We start from the raw sequence: 13,334 nt of genomic DNA on the forward strand, positions 1-13,334 counted from the left end.
AATTCCCCCTATGTTCCAAGATATAATTTTAAGAGACATCTCATAAGTGTCCAGGAAAACATGGCCGAGGTGGCAACCCTACTATTACTGCCTGTATTTATGCTGCTCATGTTCCTGCAGACCATTTCTGCCTATATTCCCAATTGCCACTACTGTTTGTGCCCTGCATACTATGAATGCCTTTATTTCTTCTAGTCACTACAGCCAGTGGTTCCTTCTGGTCACAAATGACTATGTTTATCCCCAGTGGGTCGTTACTGGCTGTGTTTCAACCGGCCATTAAGGTTCAGTTTTCCTGATATCATTACCCCCCTTTTCTGTACTTGCAAACTGGTAACTCCCTCTGTGATATGTTCCTGTACTCAGTCTGTTTGTGCTATGTGTACCCTGCTGGCAAACTACTTTATCCATCCATTGTTGTATAATTATGTACCATTCTTCCTCACTGCTTCTTTGTATTCCAAGGTTACACACTCTGGCCACTATCTTAGCTTTGTTCCAGTCCCTTTACCTGTATTACATTTGTTTCTTTCATGTAATTAGCAAGAGTCCATGAGCTAGTGACGTATGGGATATACATTCCTACCAGGAGGGGCAAAGTTTCCCAAACCTCAAAATGCCTATAAATACACCCCTCACCACACCCACAATTCAGTTTTACAAACTTTGCCTCCGATGGAGGTGGTGAAGTAAGTTTGTGCTAGATTCTACGTTGATATGCGCTCCGCAGCAAGTTGGAGCCCGGTTTTCCTCTCAGCGTGCAGTGAATGTCAGAGGGATGTGAGGAGAGTATTGCCTATTTGAATGCAGTGATCTCCTTCTAAGGGGTCTATTTCATAGGTTCTCTGTTATCGGTCGTAGAGATTCATCTCTTACCTCCCTTTTCAGATCGACGATATACTCTTATATATACCATTACCTCTGCTGATTCTCGTTTCAGTACTGGTTTGGCTATCTGCTATATGTAGATGAGTGTCCTGGGGTAAGTAAGTCTTATTTTCTGTGACACTCCTAGCTATGGTTGGGCACTTTGTTTATAAAGTTCTAAATATATGTATTCAAACATTTATTTGCCTTGACTCAGAATGTTCAACTTTCCTTATTTTCATTCAGTCAGTTTCATATTTGGGATAATGCATTTTAATTTAACATTTTTCTTACCTTAAAATTTGACTTTTTCCCTGTGGGCTGTTAGGCTTGCGGGGGCTGAAAATGCTTCATTTTATTGCGTCATTCTTGGCGCGGACTTTTTTGGCGCAAAAATTCTATTTCCGTTTCCGGCGTCATACGTGTCGCCGGAAGTTGCGTCATTTTTTTGACGTTATTTTGCGCCAAAAATGTCGGCGTTCCGGATGTGGCGTCATTTTTTGGCGCCAAAAAGCATTTAGGCGCCAAATAATGTGGGCGTCTTATTTGGCGCGAAAAAATATGGGCGTCACTTTTGTCTCCACATTATTTAAGTCTCATTTTTTATTGCTTCTGGTTGCTAGAAGCTTGTTCTTTGGCATTTTTTCCCATTCCTGAAACTGTCATTTAAGGAATTTGATCAATTTTGCTTTATATATATGTTGTTTTTTCTCTTACATATTGCAAGATGTCTCACGTTGCATCTGAGTCAGAAGATACTACAGGAAAATCGCTGTCAAGTGCTGAATCTACCAAAGCTAAGTGTATCTGCTGTAAACTTTTGGTAGCTATTCCTCCAGCTGTTGTTTGTATTGATTGTCATGACAAACTTGTTAAAGCAGATAATATTTCCTTTAGTAAAGTACCATTGCCTGTTGCAGTTCCTTCAACATCTAAGGTGCAGAATGTTCCTGATAATATAAGAGATTTTGTTTCTGAATCCATAAAGAAGGCTATGTCTGTTATTTCTCCTTCTAGTAAACGTAAAAAATCTTTTAAAACTTCTCTCCCTACAGATGAATTTTTAAATGAACATCATCATTCTGATTCTGATGATTCCTCTGGTTCAGAGGATTCTGTCTCAGAGGTTGATGCTGATAAATCTTCATATTTATTTAAAATGGAATTTATTCGTTCTTTACTTAAAGAAGTACTAATTGCTTTAGAAATAGAGGATTCTGGTCCTCTTGATACTAATTCTAAACGTTTAGATAAGGTATTTAAAGCTCCTGTGGTTATTCCAGAAGTTTTTCCTGTTCCTAATGCTATTTCTGCAGTAATTTCCAAAGAATGGGATAATTTGGGTAATTCATTTACTCCTTCTAAACGTTTTAAGCAATTATATCCTGTGCCGTCTGACAGATTAGAATTTTGGGACAAGATCCCTAGTAGTTATTTCTACCCTTGCTAAACGTACTACTATTCCTACGTCAGATGGTACTTCGTTTAAGGATCCTCTAGATAGGAAAATTGAGTCCTTTCTAAGAAAAGCTTATCTGTGTTCAGGTAATCTTCTTAGACCTGCTATATCTTTGGCTGATGTTGCTGCAGCTTCAACTTTTTGGTTGGAAACTTTAGCGCAACAAGTAACACATTGTGTTTCTCATGATATTATTATTCTTTTTCAGCATGCTAATAATTTTATCTGTGATGCCATTTTTGATATTATCAGAGTTGATGTCAGGTTTATGTCTCTAGCTATTTTAGCTAGAAGAGCTTTATGGCTTAAAACTTGGAATGCTGATATGGCTTCTAAATCAACTCTACTTTCCATTTCTTTCCAGGGTAACAAATTATTTGGTTCTCAGTTGGATTCCATTATTTCAACTGTTACTGGTGGGAAAGGAACTTTTTTACCACAGGATAAAAAATCTAAAGGTAAAAACAGGGCTAATAATCGTTTTCGTTCCTTTCGTTTCAACAAAGAACAAAAGCCTGATCCTTCATCCTCAGGAGCAGTTTCAGTTTGGAGACCATCTCCAGTCTGGAATAAATCCAAGCCAGCTAGAAAGGCAAAGCCTGCTTCTAAGTCCACATGAAGGTGCGGCCCTCATTCCAGCTCAGCTGGTAGGGGGCAGGTTACGTTTTTTCAAGGAAATTTGGATCAATTCTGTTCACAATCTTTGGATTCAGAGCATTGTTTCAGAAGGGTACAGAATTGGTTTCAAGTTGAGACCTCCTGCAAAGAGATTTTTTCTTTCCCGTGTCCCAGTAAATCCAGTAAAAGCTCAAGCATTTCTGAAATGTGTTTCAGATCTAGAGTTGACTGGAGTAATTATGCCAGTTCCAGTTCCGGAACAGGGGATGGGGTTTTATTCAAATCTCTTCATTGTACCAAAGAAGGAGAATTCTTTCAGACCAGTTCTGGATCTAAAAATATTGAATCGTTATGTAAGGATACCAACGTTCAAGATGGTAACTGTAAGGACTATCTTACCTTTTGTTCAGCAAGGGAATTATATGTCCACAATAGATTTACAGGAGACATATCTGCATATTCCGATTCATCCAGATCATTATCAGTTCCTGAGATTCTCGTTTCTGGACAAGCATTACCAGTTTGTGGCTCTGCCGTTTGGCCTAGCTACAGCTCCAAGAATTTTTACAAAGGTTCTCGGTGCCCTGCTGTCTGTAATCAGAGAACAGGGTATTGTGGTATTTCCTTATTTGGACGATATCTTGGTACTTGCTCAGTCTTTACATTTAGCAGAATCTCATACGAATCGACTTGTGTTGTTTCTTCAAGATCATGGTTGGAGGATCAATTTACCAAAAAGTTCTTTGATTCCTCAGACAAGGGTAACCTTTCTGGGTTTCCAGAGGGATTCAGTCTCCATGACTCTGTCTTTAACAGACAAGAGACGTCTAAAGTTGATTACAGCTTGTCGAAACCTTCAGTCACAATCATTCCCTTCGGTAGCCTTATGCATGGAAATTCTAGGTCTTATGACTGCTGCATCGGACGCGATCCCCTTTGCTCGTTTTCACATGCGACCTCTTCAGCTCTGTATGCTGAAGCAATGGTGCAAGGATTACACGAAGATATCTCAATTAATATCTTTAAAACCGATTGTTCGACACTCTCTAACATGGTGGACAGATCACCATCGTTTAATTCAGGGGGCTTCTTTTGTGCTTCCGACCTGGACTGTAATTTCAACAGATGCAAGTCTCACAGGTTGGGGAGCTGTGTGGGGATCTCTGACGGCACAAGGAGTTTGGGAATCTCAGGAGGTGAGATTACCGATCAATATTTTGGAGCTCCGTGCAATTTTCAGAGCTCTTCAGTTTTGGCCTCTTCTGAAGAGAGAATCGTTCATTTGTTTTCAGACAGACAATGTCACAACTGTGGCATACATCAATCATCAAGGAGGGACTCACAGTCCTCTGGCTATGAAAGAAGTATCTCGAATTTTGGTTTGGGCGGAATCCAGCTCATGTCTAATCTCTGCGGTTCATATCCCAGGTGTAGACAATTGGGAAGCGGATTATCTCAGTCGCCAAACGTTGCATCCGGGCGAATGGTCTCTTCACCCAGAGGTATTTCTTCAGATTGTTCAAATGTGGGAACTTCCAGAAATAGATCTGATGGCGTCCCATCTAAACAAGAAACTTCCCAGGTATCTGTCCAGATCCCGGGATCCTCAGGCGGAGGCAGTGGATGCATTATCACTTCCTTGGAAGTATCATCCTGCCTATATCTTTCCGCCTCTAGTTCTTCTTCCAAGAGTAATCTCCAAGATTCTGAAGGAATGCTCGTTTGTTCTGCTGGTAGCTCCGGCATGGCCTCACAGGTTTTGGTATGCGGATCTTGTCCGGATGGCCTCTTGCCAACCGTGGACTCTTCCGTTAAGACCAGACCTTCTGTCACAAGGTCCTTTTTTCCATCAGGATCTGAAATCCTTAAATTTAAAGGTATGGAGATTGAACGCTTGATTCTTGGTCAAAGAGGTTTCTCTGACTCTGTGATTAATACTATGTTACAGGCTCGTAAATCTGTATCTCGAGAGATATATTATAGAGTCTGGAAGACTTATATTTCTTGGTGTCTTTCTCATCATTTTTCCTGGCATTCTTTTAGAATACCAAGAATTTTACAGTTCCTTCAGGATGGTTTAGATGGGGGTTTGTCCGCAGGTTCTTTGAGGGGACAAATCTCTGCTCTTTCTGTTCTTTTTCACAGAAAGATTGCTATTCTTCCTGATATTCATTGTTTTGTACAAGCTTTGGTTCGTATAAAACCTGTCATTAAGTCAATTTCTCCTCCTTGGAGTTTGAATTTGGTTCTGGGAGCTCTTCAAGCTCCTCCGTTTGAACCTATGCATTCATTGGACATTAAATTACTTTCTTGGAAAGTTTTGTTCCTTTTGGCCATCTCTTCTGCCAGAAGAGTTTCTGAATTATCTGCTCTTTCTTGTGAGTCTCCTTTTCTGATTTTTCATCAGGATAAGGCAGTGTTGCGAACTTCTTTTGAATTTTTACCTAAAGTTGTGAATTCCAACAACATAAGTAGAGAAATTGTGGTTCCTTCATTATGTCCTAATCCTAAGAATTCTAAGGAGAAATCGTTGCATTCTTTGGATGTTGTTAGAGCTTTGAAATATTATGTTGAAGCTACGAAATCTTTTCGTAAGACTTCTAGTCTATTTGTTATCTTTTCCGGTTCTAGAAAAGGCCAGAAAGCTTCTGCCATTTCTTTGGCATCTTGGTTGAAATCTTTAATTCATCTTGCCTATGTTGAGTCGGGTAAAACTCCGCCTCAGAGAATTACAGCTCATTCTACTAGGTCAGTTTCTACTTCCTGGGCGTTTAGGAATGAAGCTTCGGTTGACCAGATCTGCAAAGCAGCAACTTGGTCCTCTTTGCATACTTTTACTAAATTCTACCATTTTGATGTATTTTCTTCTTCTGAAGCAGTTTTTGGTAGAAAAGTACTTCAGGCAGCGGTTTCAGTTTGAATCTTCTGCTTATGTTTTTCGTTAAACTTTATTTTGGGTGTGGATTATTTTCAGCAGGAATTGGCTGTCTTTATTTTATCCCTCCCTCTCTAGTGACTCTTGTGTGGAAAGATCCACATCTTGGGTAGTCATTATCCCATACGTCACTAGCTCATGGACTCTTGCTAATTACATGAAAGAAAACATAATTTATGTAAGAACTTACCTGATAAATTCATTTCTTTCATATTAGCAAGAGTCCATGAGGCCCGCCCTTTTTTTGTGGTGGTTATGATTTTGTATAAAGCACAATTATTCCAATTCCTTATTTTATATGCTTTCGCACTTTTTTATCACCCCACTTCTTGGCTATTCGTTAAACTGAATTGTGGGTGTGGTGAGGGGTGTATTTATAGGCATTTTGAGGTTTGGGAAACTTTGCCCCTCCTGGTAGGAATGTATATCCCATACGTCACTAGCTCATGGACTCTTGCTAATATGAAAGAAATGAATTTATCAGGTAAGTTCTTACATAAATTATGTTTTTGCTATTTTAATGACCATAAGTACTTGTGATTCAAATGCAGCAATTAAGCTAGTTCCAGTTGTCTATCATCTTTGTGCAATTTTCTCAATAACCTGCAGAATCTCCAGACATTCCATGCACATCTCAACCATATGGATCCATATTCATTAATTTTCACACAAAACACATGGACCCTGCAGGATCCTTGTTTAATTAAAAATTATGCACCCAGACATTTTTCACACAAATATATTCAGACTATGCCAGATCCAAGTTTTTTTTTACTTCTAATCCCATATTTAAAGGGATGCTGAACACCTGGTAATTACATTTTTTTCTGCAATCTTCCAATAGATTAACAAGGGTTAGGCTTGTGAAGCCTGCCATATGCTCTTTCAGGACTAAACATTCACAATTTTCAGATTATTTACAGGAAAATTGGTTAAAATAAACAATGAAAGTATAAAAAAAAATGAAAGTATATCACAAAGTTGTTTAGCTATGCATTAACATTACTATATTACAATCTAAATGTGTTTGTTGTAATTTAAACAGTCATTGCCATACTCAAGTCTCTATTTTTTTTAACACAAAACTGCCTGGGATCCTACATGAGTCAAGTAAGTCTGTTTTCAAAACAAATTTTATCCTTTCTATGAATTTGACATAATTGTGCATGATTATGTAAATGACATATTGATGTTAACAGCTCATTCTTTATCCTTTAATCAGAATCAGTGTGTTTTATAAACATATCCAGCGGTGTTTGGATGAATTGAGTATAAATCTTAATAATGCTAGATATTTCTATGGATTAAGCTATGGCTTATACTTTTATGAGTCAAAAAGATATAGATCAAATAGCATTTGTCAAAAGCTAGCATTTGCCCGACTTGCTTTAGAAATATAGCCGTTTACTACAACAAAAGCTTCATTTGCTTATGTATTTTGTGGAAGTAATAGAAGTTTTATAAAAAGCTGACAGAATCTGATCTGTACAAAACTATTACTGCTTTGCACACAATGCATCATTTTGCAAACAGGGGTGTATTTTGGCTTGTGTCTAGGTCAGCAGGATATGGGGGGTAGCAATTACTGGGTGATAGTAAGGCCTTACCATTCCTACACTATGCAAATGCTTTATTTATAAATGTAATTACATTACAGTGATACCTGGTTGTCTAGAGGGTGTGCTAGACCCCTCCACATGTTTGTGGGTTCAAGCTGAGGCAAATATGAGCTAAAATATCTGAAAATATCAAGGAGTAACAATCTTCTCAGTGCCTAGGGCAGCATAAACATAAAATACAGAACTGTGGAAGTGCGATAATTGTTGATAGAAGCATTTTTTCGAATACAAATGTTCAACAGAATCTAACAAATCTAACAAATGCACTGCTACACATATAAATATTGTCCTTGCAGTAGCCAAAGTAATTAAATGTTATGTTTAAAAGCCTGTGTGCACAGAAGGGGATATAACTACTTTTATGTACAAGAAAGACTACCTGACATATGTATGTAACACATCATTATATTTATGGATCATTATATCATTTAATGCATACAAAGATATTTATTAAGGCAATGTTAACATCAATGTAAGATGTAACCATAAACAATTTGGGTTTTAGTAAAACTAAAAAGAGAGAAAACTGCTGATTTTAGCAATCCAAGTTTTTTTTTTTTTTTTTAGTGTGGGATTTTCTTCCTGTTTAAAATTCTGCTGGAATGTGAACAAACAGGATGAAGTGGAAAGTCAGCAATATTATTTCCTGTAAAAAAAAATATTTTAATATGGTTACATTGCCCCTGCATAGTGTGAATAAGATTACTTTAGCTTGCGAGAAGTTTTTATCCAACTGATCATTTATTTAGCAAAGAGCATTTTGAAGCAGTTACATAATGATAAAAAGAACATTTCTATATATGCTTAAAATAAAGTCAATTGCAGAAATAATAAATTATTTAAAAACATTTAAATATGTAATTTTGTTCATAAAATCTGCTCAATTTAACCACTTTAAAGCAGCCCAGAAATGGATGTCTTGAAAAGTTTTAATTTTACCTCCTTTAAATGAACATTCTACAATAGAATTGTTATTGTTTTAAAAGATGGATAATCCCTTTATTACCCATTCCCCAGTTTTGCATAACCAACACAGTTATATTAATATACTTTTTACCTTTTTTTTTTCTCTCTTTCCTTCCCTTCCTCCCTTTTCTCTCCCCTCCAGTTTGTGCCTCTTTCCTTCTAGTATTTAACGATGAATAATGATGATGATAAACAAACCACTAATAGTCACTTCCTGGAATGTAGGTGGTATCACCTCACCAATAAAAAATAAATAAAAAAATACTAGATTGTGTTCGGGATCCAAAATCCCGCTATATAATATTAAAATTACAATTAAAATACTCTATATACAGGTAGCCCTCAGTTTACGCTGGGGTTAGGTTCCAGATGGAATGGTTGTAAATCGAAACCATTGTAAATTGAAACCCAGTTTATAATGTAAGTCAATGGGAAGTGAGGTAGATAGGTTCCAGGCCCCTCTCAAAATTGGCATAAGTAACACCCAATACATTATTTTAAAAGCTTTGAAATGAAGACTTTAAATGCTATACAGCATTATAAACCTAATAAAATAATCACACAACACAGAATATATAATTAAACTAAGTTAAATAAACAAAAACATTTGCTAAAAAGCATTATAAACCTAATAAAATAATCACACAACACAAACTTCACTTGCATTTTTCTGCAAACAGTTCTTTCTATGCATTACAATCTGGACTGAGTTATAGACAGGAAGATCTTGTTCCTTTGAAATCTGCTCAATAGCTCAGGTCTGGTTAAACTGATAAATTTCAGCTTGCTTGGCTTTGCTGAAACACAAGCGGACAGCTCCACCTACTGGCTATTTTAATAAATGCACTGCTTCTCAATGCTTTTCAATAGCAGTCACATGACTGGAAAAAAAGGTTGTTATTCTGAAACGGTGTAAATTGAACCGTTGTAAAACGAGGGCCACCTGTATACGATTTGCAATATTTATGGTCCAAAGGAGATGAATTTAGGATTCTGGCATAATCTTCAATCTAAACTAAAAGAATTTTATTTAACTTCCAAGTTCCCTATAGATAGGCAAAGTTCTAAAAATAGAAAACATGATCATAGACTTAAAACAGAAGTGAAAGTTTTTAAAAACTTTGGAAAAATACTCAAGCTTTATGATATTTGGAGAATACATAACCCTAATGAGAAAGGCTACACTTGCATGTCTAAAAGTTTTGCCCCGTAATTTAGGATTGATGTCATTATGGTATCAGACTCTCTTATGAAAAGATGGTTATTTCCAGAATTTTTTTTAATAGGGAGGACGAGATGCTTTCTTATTACAAAAAGCTTGGTAGTTATTTGGCAAAAATCTCTAAATCAGTTAAAAAAGCAAATATAATTGGTCTAATTAAAAAAGGAAATTTGAATAAAAAATACTAAAGACATCTGCTCAATATTTCACGAGGTTTACCAAAGGTTTTATGGCTCAGATGAGATACATATGGGTAATAAGAATGAGTTTTGGGATAATATAATCTTACCAAAGATAGATAGAGAAAGTTTAGATAAGTTAAATGCTCCTATCTCTAAGGAGGAAGTAGAAATTAATAATTCTGCCCTCAATAAAGCATCTGGACCTGATCAGTTACCTGCGGAATTTCTATTTAATTTATATTATATTAATAATAATCCAATGTCAAAAAAAATAACAAAAACAATAGCCTCCCTTAATGAATTACCCATTTTGAGAACTGATAGTGTTATGAGTAAAATTATAGACTCAGGTCTTATATATGCAAGTAGGAAGTCAAGAACATTGGGTAACATGCTGTCACCTTCCATGTTACCCTCAGAAAACAAGAAAAATTGGCTGAGTAGAAAACCAGGATATCATAGATGTGGTAGTGGGAGATGTAAAACATGCTCCTATATTATCCTAGGAGATGAGTTTAAATCACAGGATGAATCCAGGGTCTACAATATTAAACAATATATTAACTGCAATACAAAATTTATAGTATATTTATTGGCATGCAGGGGCTGTGGTAAAAAGTACGTAGGTCACACGACTAGATGTCTCAAAGATAGATTTCTGGAGCATTTGCGTACAATAGATGACCCAGAATCAACTACACCCCTAGCACAGCATTTCCACAAATTCCATGCATCCAATAGTTCTTTATTGCAAGTACAGGGTATTGAACATGTATTCAGACATCCCAGAGGAGGTAATAGGATTAAAACAATAAAACAACAAGAAGTCTTTTGGATTTTCATTCTGGGTACTAGAATGCCCATAGGTTTAAATAGTGAATGGGATGTGAAACTGTTTGTGGATTAAATCTTTAAGATTGTTGGAACTTTAAACTTTTGTGATAAAAGAATGAAGCATTGCAATTTAGAAACTTTGTAAATTATGTAAATATTTTGTATAGGGGTTATTTTTATTATGAATTTCTTCTTTCTCTGTTTAGATCTGGTAGAAAAATGTTAGATTCTAAGCAATTAGCTCTTATTAAAGTTTGTGCATGCATTTGTATATTATTCAAAAGAAACTGCAATTAATGAATTAATAGGCCATAATAGCCAAATACAAAAGCAGTGTTATGAATTGGAAATTTTGAATGTATTAGCACATTTATTCTTTAGTAATTAAATAGTAGCCTTCTCACGTTTAGACATTTCTATAGGCACACTTGATAAATGATATTTCTTAATTAAAGGCTTAATCCTGATATCAATTAAAGTGGGCATGTATTTTGCCCTATATAGGTGTGCATAGGAGTGCCTAACCTTGTGGGTCATTGAGGAAGTTACGTTGTATAGACGAAACATGTTTGACCTTAAAACTTCCACTTCCCTCTGATTGGATTTATTGTTGCTGCTGTTTTTATGAGCTGAATTCGAAATAAAGACTGTATCTTTGATTTTACTTGCTGGAGTCTGGTGTGTCCTTTTCCTGGAGTGCTGGGAGAACATTGTCAATTGATTTGTTGTATTTTGGAAGCAAGGGTGAGGCTTTCCTACTTTCTTCGTAGCACCGGACTGGATGTGCTGGCTGTAAGTTCCCGGAGGAGTTCTTTCACTGAAGGACCGGGTACCGGATACCGGAAGTGACGTAGCGCAACGTGAAGATCGTCCGAAAAGGCACAGAGGAGAGGGGAGAGGATTATATTGGAGCGCTTGCAATTGTCTGATGGGGGATTCGTCCGCCTTTTGGAAACAGAAGGTAAATTAATGATTAAGAATCTCCTTCTTAAGTGGCATCTGAAGGGTTTGCATCTAGTAGAAAATAAGCGCCAGGAAAGCTTCTCGAGCGAATAACTTTAGGGAGGCACACTTAAATATAATACATCAAATGTATCTTACACCCTCCCTTCTTCATAGATGGAGAGTAGATATCAGCGATAAATGTATTAAATGTCAGAATAAATCAGCCGAATTACTCCATTACCTGTGGGATTGTCCCAAGATAAACCAGTTCTGGAGGAAGATAAATTATTGGTTATCAAATATTCTCCATGAAAATAATAATCTACATCTTATGACTATCATGTTTCTCCTCCCAAAACAAAAACATAATTTATGCTTACCTGATAAATTTATTTCTCTTGTAGTGTATCCAGTCCACGGATCATCCATTACTTATGGGATATTCTCCTTCCCAACAGGAAGTTGCAAGAGTTCACCCACAGCAGAGCTGCTATATAGCTCCTCCCCTAACTGCCATATCCATTCATTCGACCGAAAACATGCAGAGAAAGGAAAAACCATAGGGTGCAGTGGTGACTGTAGTTTAAATGAAAAAATTACCTGCCTTAAAATGACAGGGCGGGCCGTGGACTGGATACACTACAAGAGAAATATATTTATCAAGTAAGCATAAATTATGTTTTCTCTTGTTAAGTGTATCCAGTCCACGGATCATCCATTACTTATGGGATACCAATACCAAAGCTAAAGTACACGGATGAAGGGAGGGACAAGGCAGGTACTTAAACGGAAGGTACCACTGCCTGAAAAAAATCCTTTCTCCCAAAAATAGCCTTCGAAGAAGCAAAGTATGAAGCACAGACCAAGACGCCGTCTTGTAAATCTGTTCAACAAAAGCCTCATTTTAAAAAGGCCCAAGTGAAAGCCACAGCTCTAGTAGAATGAGCTGTAATCCCTTCAGGAGGCTGCTGTCCAGCAGTCTCATAAACTAAACGAATTATGCTTTTAACCAAAAAGAAAGAGAGGTTGCTGAAGTCTTTTGACCTCTCCTCTGTCCAGAGTAGACAACAAACAAAGTAAATGTTTGATGAAAATCTGAAGTAGCTTGTAAGTAAAACTTTAAAGCACGAACCACGTCCAAATTGTGTAATAGACGTTCCATCTTTGAAGAAGGATTAGAATACAAGAATGGAACAACACTCTCTTGAGTGATATTCTTGTTGGATACCACCTTAGGTAAAAAACCCAGTTTTGATACGCAGGACTACCTTATCCGTACGGAGGACCAGATAAGGAGAATCACATTGTAAAGCAGATAACTCGGAGACTCTACAAGCCGAGAAAATATCTACCAAAAAGGAACTTTCCAAGATAAAAAGTTTGATATCTATAGAATGAAAAGGTTCAAACGGAACTCCTTGAAGAACCTTAATAATCAGGTTTAAGCTCCATGGCGGAGCAACAGGTTTAGACACAGGCTTGGTTCTAACCAAAGCCTGACAAAATGCCTGAACGTCTGGAGTATCTGCCAGACGCTTGTGCAAAAGAATAGACAGAGTAGGAATCTGTCCTTTTAAGGAACTAGCTGACAACCCTTTTCTCAAAATCATCTTGGAGAAAAGATAGTATCCTGGGAATCCTTACTTTACTCCATGAGTAACCCTTGGATTCATATCAATAAGATATT

This window comes from Bombina bombina, chromosome 6 (genome assembly GCF_027579735.1).
Source record: "Bombina bombina isolate aBomBom1 chromosome 6, aBomBom1.pri, whole genome shotgun sequence".
NCBI classification, from domain to species: Eukaryota; Metazoa; Chordata; class Amphibia; order Anura; family Bombinatoridae; genus Bombina; species Bombina bombina.